Source organism: Notamacropus eugenii, chromosome 3 (assembly GCF_028372415.1).
Source record: "Notamacropus eugenii isolate mMacEug1 chromosome 3, mMacEug1.pri_v2, whole genome shotgun sequence".
Classification (NCBI taxonomy): domain Eukaryota; kingdom Metazoa; phylum Chordata; class Mammalia; order Diprotodontia; family Macropodidae; genus Notamacropus; species Notamacropus eugenii.
Window position 1 is genome coordinate 262,134,554 of NC_092874.1, and position 16,311 is coordinate 262,150,864.

Here is a 16,311-nt window from a genome sequence, read left to right on the forward strand (position 1 = left end):
TTTCCCTACTGAGATCTTCATCTTTATAGGGGTCATGAAGGTGAATTTTCAGCATTGCTACTTCTGCAGCCTGGTATGTACCATTCCATCCAGTTCTGTCTCTTTATTAAACATGTATACCTAATTACTTTTAAGAGTTTCACATTCTACCGCTTCTGAAAAAATAAAGTTTCACAGTGAATCCTCACTATCCTGCACGGAAGAGTGGGAGCTAGAAGGGACATTCTGAACCATCTAGTCTGACTCTCCAATTTTACATATTAAGTAGCTGAAAGTCTAGAGAGCATAAAATGACTTGCTCAAGACCACACAGGTATGCACTGGCAGTTTTCAGAAGAAGAAATCAAAGCTATCAATACTCACATTAAAAAAAACCAAAAGATGTTCTGAATCATTACTGACTAGAGATGTGCAACTTAAAACAACTCTGAGATACCATTTCAAACCTATAAGATTAGCAAATATGACAGAGAAGGAAGATGACAGGTGTTGGAGTTAATGTGGGAAAACTGAGACACTAATGCACATGTTGGGGCAGTTGTGAACTGATCCAACCATTGTGGAGAGCAATTTGAAACTATGCCCAAAGAGCTACAAAACAACAATGCCAGTATTAGTGTGTATCTCAAAGATAGTGAAGAAAAAGGCAAAGGACCTATATGTGCAAAAATTTTGTAGTAGTTTGATTTTGCTGTGGCAAAGAATTAGAAATTGAGGGGATACCCATCAATTGGGGATTGGCTGAACAAGTTGTAGCATATGATAGTGATGAAATTCTATTGTGCTACAAGCAGGATGGTTTCAGAAAAACCTGGGAAGACTTACATAAACTGATGCAAAGTGAAAAGAATCAGGACAACATTGTACACTGTAACAGAAATGTACAGTGATCAATTGTGAATAATTTAGCTACTCTCAGCAATACAATGATCCAAGACACTTCCAAAAGACCCATGATGAAAAATGCTATCCAATTATAGAGAAAGCTCTGATAAGTCTAAATGCAGAATGAAGCATATATATATATGTGTGTATATATATATATATGTGTATATATATATATATATATATTTAAATTTCTTTATTTTTCTTGCTTTTTTGAAACATGGTTAATAATGAAATATGTTATGTGTGATTTCACCTGTATAACTGACAAAACATTTCTTGCCTTCATAGGGTGTTGGGAAAGGATGGCAGGGGAAGAGAATTCAAATCTTCATTTTAGAAATATAAATGTTAAAAATAATTTAAAAAGAAATATTACGTATGTACTTACAGACAAAAAAAGGCCACAGATAATAAGAAAGGCAAGATTTCAACACATATTCACTGTGCCGTATCACCTTTAAGTACAGGGACTTTAAAAATAAAATATTCTCTGACCCTCTCACAATCCTGGTCATCCTCTCATAGACATAATATGGTTCTCTTTTCTCTCCTAAAATGTGAGCCTTAAAAGTGAACACAGTACTTGAGATATGGCTCAATTAGTTCAGATCATAGCAGGATCATCATCTCCCTCATTCTATACACTATGTCACACAGTGCTAGGTCGCTCTATTAACATATTTCATGTTGCCGGTCACTCAAAGCCCTAGATATTTTTTGTAAGAGCTGTTGTCTGCATCTCCTTCCACACTTCTTCCATTTTGCATCAGTGAAGTTATATTTTTAATCTCAGTGTCATTTTACATTTGTTGCTATTAACTTTATTTTCTTTCTTGCATTATTCTAGTCCAATAAAATTCCTATGGATGTGAATTCTGTCATCCTATTTGACATCAAGCTTCATGTCATCTGCTAATTTCTAACTCAAACTACATATCCTTTGATTCATTAAATTTTGATTCATTAAACATAACTGCTAAATGTCACAGTGCCAACCCTTCAGGTTGAATAGTTCCACAGAGTACATCTACTAAGCATATAGCATTCCATTGATCTACCCATGGAGTTAACCTCTCAAAAAAAGAAATTTGAGTAAATGGCTTTAAATGTGTGATTTTTTTTTTAATAAGTCCATCTTGTCTTTTAATGATCACTATATCTGTAATTGCTCATTCCTTAATATGTTGTTCTAGAATTTGCCATTGATAATTTTGATTAAATTAAATTAAATTTAAAAAAAAAGATTTTGCACAAACAATGCCAATGCAACCAAGATTTGGAGGGAAGAGAAAGCTGGGAAAGAATTTTTACAACTAGTGTCTATGATAAAGGCCTCATTCCTAAAATATATAAAGAACTGAGTTGAATTTGCAAGAATACAAATCATTCCCTGATTGATAAATGATCAAAGGATATGAACAGGGAGTTTTCAAAGAAAGAAATTAAAGCTATCTATAGTCATATGAAAAAATGTTCTTAATTACTATTGACTAGAGAGATGCAAATCAAAACAACTCTGAGATACCACATCATACCTATCAGATTAGCTAACATGACAAAACAGGAAGATGCTAAATGTTAGAGGAGATGTGGGAGAGTTGGAACACTAATTCATTGTTGGTGGAGCTGTGAACTGTTCCACCCATTCTGGAGAGCAATTTGGAATTATGCCCAAAGGGATACAAAAATGTGCACACCCTTTGACCCAGCAATATCACTTCTGGGGCTGCATTCCAAAGAGATCATAAAAAGGGGAAAAGTCCCACGTGTACAAAAATATTTATAGCAGCTCTTTTTGTGGTGGCCAAGAACTGGAATTCGAGGGAATGCCCATCAACTGGAGAATGGCTGAACAAGTTGTGGTATATGAATGTAAGGGAATACTATTGTGTCATAAAAAATGATGAGCAGGCTGACTTCAGAAAAACCTGGAAAGACTTATATGAAATGATGTTGAGTGAAATGAGCAGAACCAAGACAGCATTATACACACTAATAGCCATAGTGTGCGAGGACTGTTTCTTTTTTTTTAATAGTTTTATTTATTTATTTTTAGATTTTCACATTCATTTCCACAAAATTTTGAGTTCCAATTTTTCTCCCCATCTCTCCCCTCCCCCACCCCATAACACCTTGCATTCTGATGACACCTTCCCTCAATGTGCCCTCCCTTCTATTACACCCCATCTTTCCCTTATCCCCATCTTCTTTCTTTTCTTGTAGGGCAAGATAAATTTCTATACCCCATTATCTGTATTTCTTATTTCCTAGTTATATGCAAAATTCTCAACATTCATTTCTAATACTTTGAATTCCAACTTCTCTCCCTCCCTCCCTCCCCACCCATTCCCACTGAGAAGGCAAGCAATTCAACACAGGCTATATTATGTGTTGTTTTGCAAAAGATTTTCATAATAGTCATGTTGTGTAAGACTAACTATATTGCCCTCCATCCTACCCTGTCCCCCTTTTTTTTCTATTCTCTCATTTAACCTTGTCCCTCCCCAAAAGTGTTTACTTCTAGTTACTCCCTTCTCCCATTTGCCCTCCCTTCTATCATCCCCCTTATTCCTCTTATCCCCTTCTCCCCTACTTTCCTGTAGTGTAAGATAGATTTCATACCAAATTTAGTGAGAATGTTATTTCCTCCTTAAACCATATGTGAAGAGAGTAAGCTTCACTTTTCCCCTCTCACCTCCTCCCTTTTCTCCTCCATTGAAAAACATTTTTCTTATCTCTTTTATAAGTGATAGTCTGCCCCATTCCATTTCTCCCTTTCTCCTCCTAATATTTTCTTCTCTCACCCCTTAATTTTATTTTTTATGGCTATCATCTCTTTTGATTCAACTCAACCTGTACTCTGTGCGTGTGTGTGTGTGTGTGTGTGTGTGTGTGTGTGTGTGATCCCTCCACCTACCCAAATACTGAGAAAAGTCTTAAGAGTTACAAATACTATCTTTCCATGTAGGAATGTAAACAGTTCAGCTTTAAAAAGTCCTTTATGATTTCCCTTTCCTGTTTACCTTTTTCATGCTTCTCTTGATTCTTGTATTTGAAAGTCAAATTTTCTATTCTGTTCTGGTCTTTTCATCATGAATGCTTAAAAGTCCTCTATATCACTGAACGACCATTTTTTTCTCTGAGGACTGTTTCTAATAGACTTAGTCCTTCAAAGCAATGCAAGGAACTAAAACATTCCCAAAGGACTCAATACAAAATGCCATCTATATCCAGAGGAAGAACTATAGAGTCAGAATGCAGAATGAAGCAGCCTATTTTCCATTTCATTATGCTTTGTTGTGTCTCCAATTCATTTTAATTCTTCTATGCAACATGACTAAAGTAAAAATGTGTTTAATAAGAATGTATGTGTAGAAACCATATAAAATTGCATGCTGTCATGGAGAGGGTAGGGGGAAGAAGGGGAAGAAAATACAAAACTTATAGAAATGATTATTGAAAACTGAAAACAAATTAATTATTGAAAAAAGGAATTTGCCATAGAAATGAGGCTCAATTATCTATAGAGTAGACTTGCCCTCCCTCCTTTTTTTTTAAAATCAGGACAAAATCTGGCTTCAATTTTATGGCTCCTCCCTCATTCTCCATGACTTTTCAAAGATTATTTCATGGGCTAAGCAATTGACTTGGCCAACTAAATCTTCTGAGTTTGTTGACTTGAATTCACTACAGGCAGTAAGATATGAAGTAATGCAATTAACAATCATTTATTAAATACCTACTATATATCTGGACAATATCCTTGAAGCACTAAGGCAAAAAGAAAAAAAGTCCCTATTGTCAAGAGGTTCACATCCCAAGAGGGAAGAACATACAATCAACTAAGTACCAACAAAATATGTACAGGATAAATTGGAGGAGTTGATGAGATAACCAAGTAAAACAATGTAGAGGGAGAAGGAAAGTGGTCTTACGACAGGCCATGGAGAAGTCTCAGATTTGGGGACACAATCTGGATTGAGATCAGGCAAAAGAGACAGAGAAGGAGATGCCAAATATGTAGCAGGTGAATCAGGACAGGGAAGTGGTGTCACAAAAAGACAGAAAGAAAAGAATTCCAAAGAAAGATGGAACAGCAGAGATACATAATTTTCCAGAAGGATTAGGATTGAGAAAATCCTCAGTTATCTTGAGTGTTCACTTCCTACTACCCATTTTCATTCTGTCTTCCCCAATACAGAATAAGAAAATCAAAATTTGAGTAGTCCAAATCATTCTGTTTGAAAACATAGACAAAACTCCTCTCCTTTAAACAACTCTCTCAAGCTGAGAGGTTAAAAGATTTGCTTAAGGTCGTAAAAATAGGAAAGAATTAGAATGGGACCTGAAGTCATCTCCCTTACCTCTAAAGCCTGCCATCTGTCCTTAATACTAGGCTATGTCCTTTGACTTTCAACATTTCTTTCTGATTTTTTCATTCTTTAAGCTATTAAATTTGTTCATCTTCACCATTAAACTTCTAGAAAGATTATTTTATACTGACTGCCCATAGTTACCAACCACTTTCTCACTCCTCACCTTTAATTCAAAAAATGGCTATAAACCACTTCTCACAGACAAAGTACATGTGAAGATGTTCATGGGATAATGGATCTTGATTGGGAGCTACTAATCTCACTGTGATGTTGACTCAAGGTCAAGTCCTACCTCTTGTGTGACCTTTGAAAATTGCTCCAAGGAACCTAAACCATAAAAATAAAATCCCTACTGATGTTCTTTGGTGCATAACATTTCCTTGACAAGTTCTCCCTACACTAATGGGATAATAGACTTAGAATAACCACCAATACAGCTATATATACACATTGATACATATGTGCATAATAGTATGTACATTTCTTTCTTTCTATCTATCTCTCTATATAGCTGTTATTTGTTCTTAGAAAATCAGTAAAATCATGGATGATGTCTTGACTCATGTGTGAATTAGATTTAAATGAGGCAGAGTTGTACAAAGTCATCAGCCTCACATTCTCTTTCAGAATCACTGGAGTTCAGCAGCAAGACAAAAAAAGTCAGGACAACTGGTGATGGCTTGGGATACAGGGGATGACCTTAGCATCTTCGATGTCTGACCAAGCTCTAAGCACTCCACAGCTGCCTTCATGACCACTGAAACAAACTGTCCTCTCTTCAGGGGAAGTTTTCAGATGTTTGGGGTACACATCCTCCTAACTCACCTATGGTTTGGGGGCCTGTCAGTTATCCTCAACCTGATTTAGCCCAGCTGCCAAAACACTTTGCCAGGGTGTGGCTGCTGCTCGTGTTACAGCTTCTTGGAGCCACAGGTGAGAGTTGAGTGTCAGGTAGTCACCAAAGGTAGATAAGCAGCACTGAAAGGGGCTCAACATGGCCTCACACCAGAACTGCTAGTCTTCTCTTAATATCCCTACTCACTTTCACTTTCTTTCTCTAACATACACTTGTACATATATATATATACATACATATGTCTATATGCATATATGTGTGTATATGTGTGCACATATATATGCATACATATAGACACACATGTCTAGATGTATATGTGTGGGCACATATATATGCACATACAAACACACATTATGTCTAGATGTATGTGTGTATATATATGCTTGCATATGTGTATATACATATGTGCACACATACACATAGCATTGACTCAAAGAAGCATCTAATTCCTAGAAAGGAAGGGGAATGCAGCAGCTATAATCATAAATGAAATGAAACGTAATCTGAAGGACAATCTCCTCAAAAGGGGATGTATTGCACCAGGTAAGCAGAATCCTAGCATTGCAGTATAAGTTTCCAAAAATTTCATGAAAGAGTCAGTACTTAAATTGAGCTTTGAATGCCAATTCAGAGAGGCACATGTTCTTCTTCTCTACTTTATGCAAACTGCATGGTTATCAGAAAACTTGAATTTCCAAAGTCAATGCCAGGTGGGTAGCACAGTAGAGTGCCTGATCTGGAGTCAGGAAGACTCATCTTCTCAGTTCAAATCTGGCCTCACACACTTGCCATCTGTATGACCTTGGGCATAACCTTACCTCAGTTTCCTCATCTGCAAAATGAGTTGGAGAACAAAATGGAAAACTACTCTAGCATCTTTGCCAAGAGTGAGACATGACTGAAATAACTGAACAACAACATATTTCCCAAAGCCAGTGAGGTCTTCACTCAGTTCTTCTCCTTCTTGAAGACGGATAGGTGGAGCAATGGATAGAAGGTTGGGGCTGAAGTTAAGAAAAAATAAATTCAAATCCAGCCTCACATATTTAGTGTGTGATCCTAGGCTAGTCACTTAACCTTTGCTTGCCTCAGTTTCCTCATCTGTAAAGTGGGGACAATAGCACCATATCTCCCAAGGTTGTAGTAGGGATTATATGAGAAAACAATTGTAAAGTGCTTAGTACAGTGCCTATAATACTGTAAATGCTAAACAAATACTTGTTTACTCCCTACCTTCATTAACCACTCTATGAAATTTGGTGTTGGTCAACTATCCATCTCTTTTGACATACTCTCACTTAGTTATGATGATATGGATCTCTTTCTCTATTGCGACTGGTCTTTCTCAGTCTCATTCACTAGACGTTTTTTCACCATTTATTTTCACCTCCAATAGTGACCACAGGTTCAAATACCATGTTTATCTATAAAAACACATATATGAACATGGCTGGCCAGGTTTCTCCCCCAAAAAGAGATATCTGACTCTTCCTTCTGATACCACACACATCTAATCACTTGGCAGATTCTGTCCATTCTTCCTTGGCAAAGTTTCCCACATTTTCTCCTCTTTAGTTTCACTGATGCCATCCTGGAATAGAAGCTTACCTGCCAAAGGTGATTATGATTAACTCCTAACTGCTCTCCTTGCCTCCATTCTTTACAATTCCAAACTAAACTACTTTTGACCATGTTTTCAAAATAACCTTTAGGTATTAAATCTCCTGCTCAGAAAACAAACGAAAAACACCCTGGCTCCTTGTTGCTATCGAATAAAAATACAAACTATAAAGACTAGTATAGCAAGCATCTTCCACAATCTTCCATAGTTCCTTTTTGTTTTGTACAACACTGCTACTCTTCAGTGTACTCCACGTCCCAACCAAAGAGAACAATTTGCTATTCTTGGAACTAATCCTTCCCTCTGGAAGAAAAGAAGAAAAGAAGGGAGGAAGAGAGGGAGAGAACTGAAAGGAGGCAGGAAGAGAACGAGGGAAAAAGGATTTATTAAGTACCTACAATAAGCTTAAAATGGCTAATTAATAAAGGGGCAGCTAGTTGGCACAATGGAACACTGAGTCTAGAGTCAGGACAACTCATTTGCATGAGTATGAATCTGGCCAAAGATACTTGGTCACTGTATGACTCTGAACAAGTCACTTAACCCTTTTGGCTTCAGTTTCCTCTGTAAAAGGAGCTGGAGAAGGAAATATAATGGCAAACCACTCCAGCATCTTTTTCAAGAAAACTCCAACTGTAGGTTATGTATGAAACCATTCCTGATTTTGCTTCTCCCATCACCTCCCCTCTTGAGATAAGTATGCATACACACACATAAACACACACACATACACATATACAAATATATGTGCATTTGTATACATATGCATGTGCGCATATTAGAGAAATCTATATGTATGTTAAACATGGGAGAAGGAGAGAGAGAAAGGGAGAGAGAAAGGCAGACAGAAGAGGAGAGAAGGGAGAGAGAAAGGAGAAAGAAGAGGGAGAGAGGGGGGACAGAGATTCTGTCTCTTTGATAAGTAAAGTTCTCCCTAAATTTCCTATGGCACTGGTTCTTTACCTTGTAACAGTAAACTTTCTGTTATATATAGCTATTTATATGTCTTATCTTGTATTCTCCTCATTAGAGGGTATACTCCCTGAAGTCTGGGACTACATTATTTTTCATTACAATATGTCATTACTTACCATAGTACCCTGCACAAAACAGGAACTTGGTTAGTTTGTTGAATTGACACAGACACTCAATAAAATGTTAAAGATACACTTAGACATAAACTCTATAAAGAAAACTAAGGTGGGGCAGAGCCAAGTTAGCAGAGTAAAAGCAGGGATTTTCCTGAGCTCTCCTCTGAAGTCCTCCAAATACCTTTAAAAATGATTCTAAACAAATTCTAGAGCTACAGAACCCATAAAATGACAGAGTGAAACAAATCCCCAGTCTAAGACAACCTGGAAAGCTGACAGGAAGCGTCTTTCCCAATGGGCAGGGAGCAGAGTGCAATCCAGCATGGGCCACACTGGCACAGACAGGTTGGAGCAGGCCTCAGGAGACTGAATAATTGGCAGCCATGGCAGTTTCCACACTTCTCAACCCACAAACTCCAAAAAGGTCAAGGGGAAATCACTGGGAGAGTTAGGTGAAAGAAGAGCATGCAATTCCAGCCCCAGCCCAAGGGTGGTGTTGGCAACAGCAGAAGCTACTTACAGAGCTCTGGGCCCACAGATGGTAGGAGATTGAGAAGCTAATACAAAATCTTTGAAGCCTGGGACACTATGCCCACCCCACCCCCACTGGAAGCAGGGTATGACCTTAACAAAGACTTAGAAAGTCAAGTATTTGGCTGGGAAGAGGTGTAAACATCATAAAAGAACTCAGACTATGGAATCTTACTTTGTTGACAAGGAAGATCAGGGCATAAAACCAGAGGAGGACAGCAGTGTCAAAGCTCCTACATCAAAAGCCTCCAAGAGCAATATGAATTGGCCACAGGCCATAGAGGAGCTCAAAAAAGGATTTTGAAAATCTAGTAAGACAAATAGAGGAAAATTGGGAAGAGAAATGAGGATGATGCAAGAAAATCATAAAAATCAAATCAACAGTTTGCCGAGGGAGACACAAAAAATACTGAAGAAATAATACCTTAAAAAACAGACTAACCCAAATGGCAAAAAAAAGCCCAAAAAGCCAATGAGGAGAAGAATACCTTAAAAAGCAAAACTGACCAAATGGAAAAGGAGGTCCAAAAGCTCACTGAAGAAAATAATCCCTTCAAAATTAGAATGAAGCAAATGGAAGCTAGCAACTTTATGAGAAGTCAAGAAATTATAAAACTGAACCAAAAGAATGAAAAAAAATGGAAGATAATGTGAAATATCTCACTGGAAAAAAAAAAAAAAAACAAAAACTACTGACCTGGAAAACAGATCCAGGAGAGATAATTTAAAAATTATTGTACTACCTAAAAGCCAAGATCAAAAAAAAAGCCTAGACATCATCTTTCAAGAAATTATCAAGGAAAACTGCCCTGATACTTTAGAACCAGAGGATAAAATAGAAATGAAAAGAATCCACCAATCACCTCTGGAAAGGAAAGGAAAACTCCTAGGAATATTGTAGCTTAATTCCTGAGAAAGTATTGTAAGCAGCCAGAAAGAAATAATTTGAGTATGGTGGAAATACAATACACAAAATCTAGCAGCTTCTACATTAAGAGATCAAAGGAGTTGGAATGATATTCCAGAGGTCGGAGGAGCTAGAATTAAAACCAAGAATCACCTGCCTAGAAAAACTGAGTATAATCCTTCAAGGGGAAAATGGATATTCAATGAAGTAGAGGACTTTCAAGCATTCTTGCTGAAAAGACCACAATTGAATAGAAAATTTTGACTTTCAAATACAAGAATCAAGAGAAACATGAAAAGGAAAACAGGAAAGAGAAATAAGAAACTTAGTAAAGTTGAACTGTTTACATTCCTACATGGAAATATGATATTTGCAACTCATGAGACATTTCTCAGTATTAGGGTAGTTGGAGAAAAAGGAGAGATAGATAGATAGATAGATGGATGGATGGATGGATGGATGGATGGATGGATGGATGGATGGATGGATGGACGGACGGACGGACGGATGGATGGATGGATAGATGGATGGATGGATGGACAGATGGATGGATAGATGGCACAGGATGAGTTGAATATGAAGGGATGATATCTAAAAATAAAATTAAGGGGTGAGAGAGGAATATATTGGGAGAAGGAGAAAGGGAGAGATAGAATGGAGTAAATTAGCTCGCATAAAAGAGGCAAGGAAAAGGTTTCACAATGGAGGGGAAGAAAGTAAGGTAAGAAGGAATGAGTGAACCTTCCTCTCATGGGATTTGGCTTAAGGAGGGAATAACATACACATTCAATTGAGTATCTTACCCTATGGGAAAGTACGGGGAAAGGGGATAAGAGGGGGAAATGATAGAAGGAAGGGAAGATTGGGGGGGGGTAGTCAGAAGCAAACACTTTAGCAAAAGGACAGGGTCAAAGGATAAAATAGAATAAGAGGGGATGGGATAGGATGGAGGGAAATATAGTCTTGCACAGCATCACTATTATAGGAAGTGTTTTGTGTAACTACACATGTATAACCTATATTGAATTGTTTGCCTTCTCAGTGGGGGTGGATGAGGAGGGAAGAAGGAGAGATTTGGAACTCAAAGTTTTAAAAACAAATGTTAAAAAATTGTTTTTACATGCAACTGGGAAATAATATACACAGACAATGGGGAATAGAAATCTATCTTGCCCTTTGAGAAAGTAAAGGGGAAAGGGAAAAGTGGGGGCACAGTGGGGGAGAGAGTAATCAGAATACATGCCATCTTGGGGTGAAGGGGAGGGTAAAGATAGGGGAAAAATTTGGAACTCAACATCTTGTGCAAATGAATGTCAAAAACTAATTATAAATAAATCTAAATCTAAACAAATCTAAATAAAATAAATCTAAATCTAAAACAAAATTAAGGTAGAGAAATTTGCCCAGATTACTAACTAGTAATTACAGTTTAAAGGATTTTGGTTTCCTGTCTGGTACACAGAAGCATAAGACTGGAGAGGATCTTAAAAGAATGAAGATTCCAACCTCTAACGTCCAGACTTTTTTACAGCTCAAAAAGATGACCTTTAGGGTTACACAGTTGATTAGGGCAGAGTTGGTCCTAACCCAAAGGATCCTGGCTCCCAGTCTAATGCTTCTTCCACTCCACCAAGCCATGTATCCATACAAGCCATTTCATGTCCATATAATCTAACTTCCTTAAATATTCCAAAAAGACAGTGACGTAAATGGTAATATTTTACCTAACTTCACATTTTCTCTACTAGTAGTAAGTTACCAGATAGTGTAAGTATTGAATTAGTCCATATTTCTACTTATGTCTTATGAATTTTATTCCTACAATTTTCCCTCATCTGTCAAGTGTGTTCCATTTCCACAGCAAACACATCCTATAGTTCTTCTTTTCATCACCTTTGCCCTGGACTTTTATTATAGCTTCCTAACAAGTTTTCTACCTCTAGCCCCTCTTTTCTCGTCATCATAATTAGGATACGCCTTTTGAATACGATAGTGCATGTGAAGTACTTTAACAAAACTTAAAAGATCATATACATTTGGGCAGTCACTCTTCTTCTCAAAACCCTTCAATAGATCCCCATTGTCTAATGAACAACAAAGCATTAAATGCCTTTTTGCTGACATGCAAAGAATTCCCAAACCTGTATTTTTCTATGCCCATCCCCCAGGACTTCTCATTCACTACTCCATAGCTGAGCTAAAGTAGATCACCGCTTATTTTCTTTTTTTCTCAGGCCTCCACAAATATGCCTGTAATGAGCACCTTCCTGCACACCTTTCCATTAATCCCCAAATCAGGAGCTACCACTTCACTTCAGGTGCCTCCTCTTATTTAATTTCTTCCCAGCTGAATGTGCTCTCTTCCTCATCACACTTCTCCTAATATATATGTATGTATGTATGTTTGTTTGTGCGCATATGTATATGTGTGTTCGTTCTTTGTTGCCGAAGAAGACCATGCCATTAGAGAAATAATGACATGATTTTCACTTGACTTTGTTTTGAGTGAGGGAGGGCTGTGCACATCACCAGCCTCACTTCTCCTCCAGAGCCATCTGAATTCAGTGACCAGATATTCATCAGGATGACTGGAGATAACCCAGGATGAGGCAGTTGGGGTTAAGTGACTTGCCCAAGGTCACACAGCTAGTGAGTGTCAAGTGTCTGAGGTGAGGTTTGAACTCAGGTCCTCCTGACTCCTGCACTGGTGCTCTATACACTGCACCACCTAGCTGCCCCAATGTCACTTTTTGCTATCCTTTGCACTTGTAAATGCCCTTTAACACTATGTGTCTATATCTATTCTACCCTATCCCCTTCCCCCACCTTAAATTGGTAAGACCCTGAGGGTAGGGATTTCATTACTTATTCCATCTTTTTCTTTAGCACATCATTTCACACTTAGCGGGCATTTAATACACAATTAATTGACATCAGTTCCAAATCACCCTGTGTATTGTTCAAATAACTTGGTGTTTGAATCAGGGTTGGTATGTTTCTTATTCCAGTTGCTATCCCCCTCTCCCTATAATCCCCTCACCTCACTAAAAAGCAACAATCATTCAGTAGTCAGGCCTCCTGGCAAAGAAAATCCACACTTAGCCAACCTTATGTGAAGATGGTAGTCTCTCAGTCTATCACATGGCCCATAATTCAAAGCCTGTCCAGCCTGGTAATGCCTGGCACAGATACTGTCCTTCTGGCATAGCCTTTGAGAATACAAAGTCACCTCTATACTATGATGAAGAATGAGAGTAGGACTTTATATTTGACATAAGAAGAATAAATTTTAAGGCAAATTAATACCGGAAAAAAATTCTTCCCGGTTTGAATTTGGCTATGATTCAGCCTATTTTTAGTTGTTTCATAACTTCATGTGATCAAAACTTTTGAGCTCAAAGGAGCTTTGTTGTTCAGTCATTTGTCAGTCATGTCTGACTCTTCATGACCCCATTTGGGGTTTTCTTGGCAAAAATACTGGAGTGGTTTGCCATTTCCTTCTCCAGCCAAAGAGACTTTAGAGATCACCTAATCTATTCCCTTTATTGTGTAGATGAAAAATATTTGGTCCAGAGTCATTAAGTGACTTGCCCCATGTCACGTGTTTACTAAGAGCCACATTCAAGATTTGAACCCTTGACCACTGACCAGATCCCATACTTTTTCCATCATGCTTTAAAGGAAAACCCAACAGCCCAACAACCATCAAGATTTGAAACAAATATTGAGAGAGACCACAAAAGTTTTTAGAATTCTTCACCAAATCTTTAATGTTTTATAATTCCTTATTTTTTACAACATACTTTTTCTTGTTTTTTTCAATTCCTGCAAGTATAAATTGCTAGCAATTCAGCCCTTGTAATTTTGGTATAGTAAAATTTGACAGATTTTAGTAGTATCCTCTGACTTAAAACTACGAGAATTCATCATTCTATCTACATAGTCTCTCTTAGGTGCCATTCCTTTCAGGTCATCTTCTAGAATAGGAAGGAGGTCAAGCTCCAAAGATCTAACACTAGTTACTTATTTTATCATTCCTTTCTAAAAATTAGGTTATTGTTGAGAGAAATAAAAATGTCTGTGACTGGATTGGTCAGAATGAAAAAAAAATGATGAATTTGGAATCCGAGGACTCAGGTTCAGAATCTTGGCTCTGCCACTCACTTACCCATGTCACCTTGGAAAAGTATTTTTTAATTTTCAGGACTTCAGTTTCTTAAAATGTAAAATGAGGGGATGAAACTAGATATTCTGAAAGTTCCTTCCCAGCTTGAAAGATAATATCCTGTGTTTTTAAATCTGCCCTGATTCACTAAGGCGAAAGCAGGCCTTTGGGGGAAAAGCATTCATACCTAAAATTGAAATGATATCAAAATGATCACTATAATACATGGTGAAAGCATATCTCAAAAGTTTTAGTGCAGTTTTATGCTACTAAAGTTTAGTAGCTACTATAAGATTAGTAGTGTTAAACTGCACTAATACTTTTGGGACACATCTGATGAATAGACAGAGTAACAGTGACTGATCCACCATCAGAAAACAGAAAGGCATAAAAGCACACTCTTCATAACTTTAAAGAAATTAGACTTTTCAGACACAGACAAAAAGGTCAGGTTGTTTTTTTTTTTTTTAACTTGGAAAAAGGTTTTTCCTTTTCAACTTGAGGAAAGCATGATGCAGAGACAGGCAACAACAGCTCATATTTATAGATTGAATTAATAATTACAAAATAGTTTCCTCACTGAAATCTTGCAATAGTGTGAATACTGTACCACCATTTCAATTCAGGCTCAGAAGTCCCTTTTTCCAGGATCAGTCACACAACTAGCAAGTGTCAGAATGAGGATTTATTAATGCATACTTACAATTAAGACTATTCTTTGTTTGTTATAAATGTTTGTTGAAAATTCTTTTTAAGTGGGCATTTTTGGATGCTATCCTGATTCATCTCCACACTTTAAAGAATGATTGCCCATATCTAATTTTAGATGATCATATTTTATGTGTTAAATGACTGACTTGGGAAACTCCTCCCAGAAATGTTGACCATGTACCTCAGTAGACAGTTATAGAGTTGTCTGAGATTCACAGATATGCTAAGAGAGTTGTGCAGATACTTAAGTCAGTGGCAGAATATGAACTTGGGTCTTCCTGACTCCAGGTTAGAATACTCTACAGCATATCGTGCTACTTTTAGCAAAGCTCTGACAAAGGACACTTTATTCTACAACAATTTGACAACCCTTAATAGGTAAAAACACAGCATTCTGAATTTTTCTCATCTTTACCTGCCATCAGAAACTATCAGGGAAAAGAATATAGAATGCAAGAAGTGCCTTCAAAATTTTGCTTTTCAAAATTGCTAAGGAATAGGAATACATGGGATGTTCTGATAGTTCAATATTCAAAAACTATTAGTATACATGCCATGCATGAAATTAATAGAGTGAACAGCTATGCCAATCTCAAAAATAATCCTAAGAAGCCCATACTGCTTTCTTTCTAGTACTTAAAGTGAAAATCAACTCTTAGGCCACAGAAAATTACAATGCTTTGACAACATCTACTAAAGGGGAAAACACTTGAATTGCTTAGTATAGTTGCCCATAGGATAAAATATTAGAGGGACATGAGAGTTCATTATTCTATTACTCAAGGTATTACCTGCTTGAAAAACCAAATTATTAACCTTGATTATTTCTCCAATTATTTAACTAAAATAAATCTAAAGAAAATCAAATAGGCTAATAAAACTGCAGATAATTCCTTTATATTGAAGTTTAAGAAGAAGGCAAATTGAGGCAAATCTCCACACAATAAGAGGATGAGAAAATGATACAGAATCAATCTTAATCTTTCCAAGGCACCACAAGACTTCAAGAAAATGCTGGCTCAATTGTACTATAGCTGCTTTATAACTAAGCAACTTTTAGACTTACCAACATAAAGCTAGACCTTGATTTTCTCAACCAAAAATATCTTCTCATGAGCACAGTAGCCTAACTCCATCATAAAAAGTGGGCACATTTTGCCCCAGT

The 16,311-nt window shown here is 37.1% G+C and overlaps 1 protein-coding gene across 1 annotated transcript in view; it reads right to left on the reverse strand.

Moving 5' to 3' along the window:
- PPFIA2 (PTPRF interacting protein alpha 2) overlaps nt 1-16,311 on the reverse strand; it is a 684,724-nt gene that overhangs the window by 665,102 nt on the left and 3,311 nt on the right. The gene's annotated exons all lie outside the window — the stretch shown is intronic.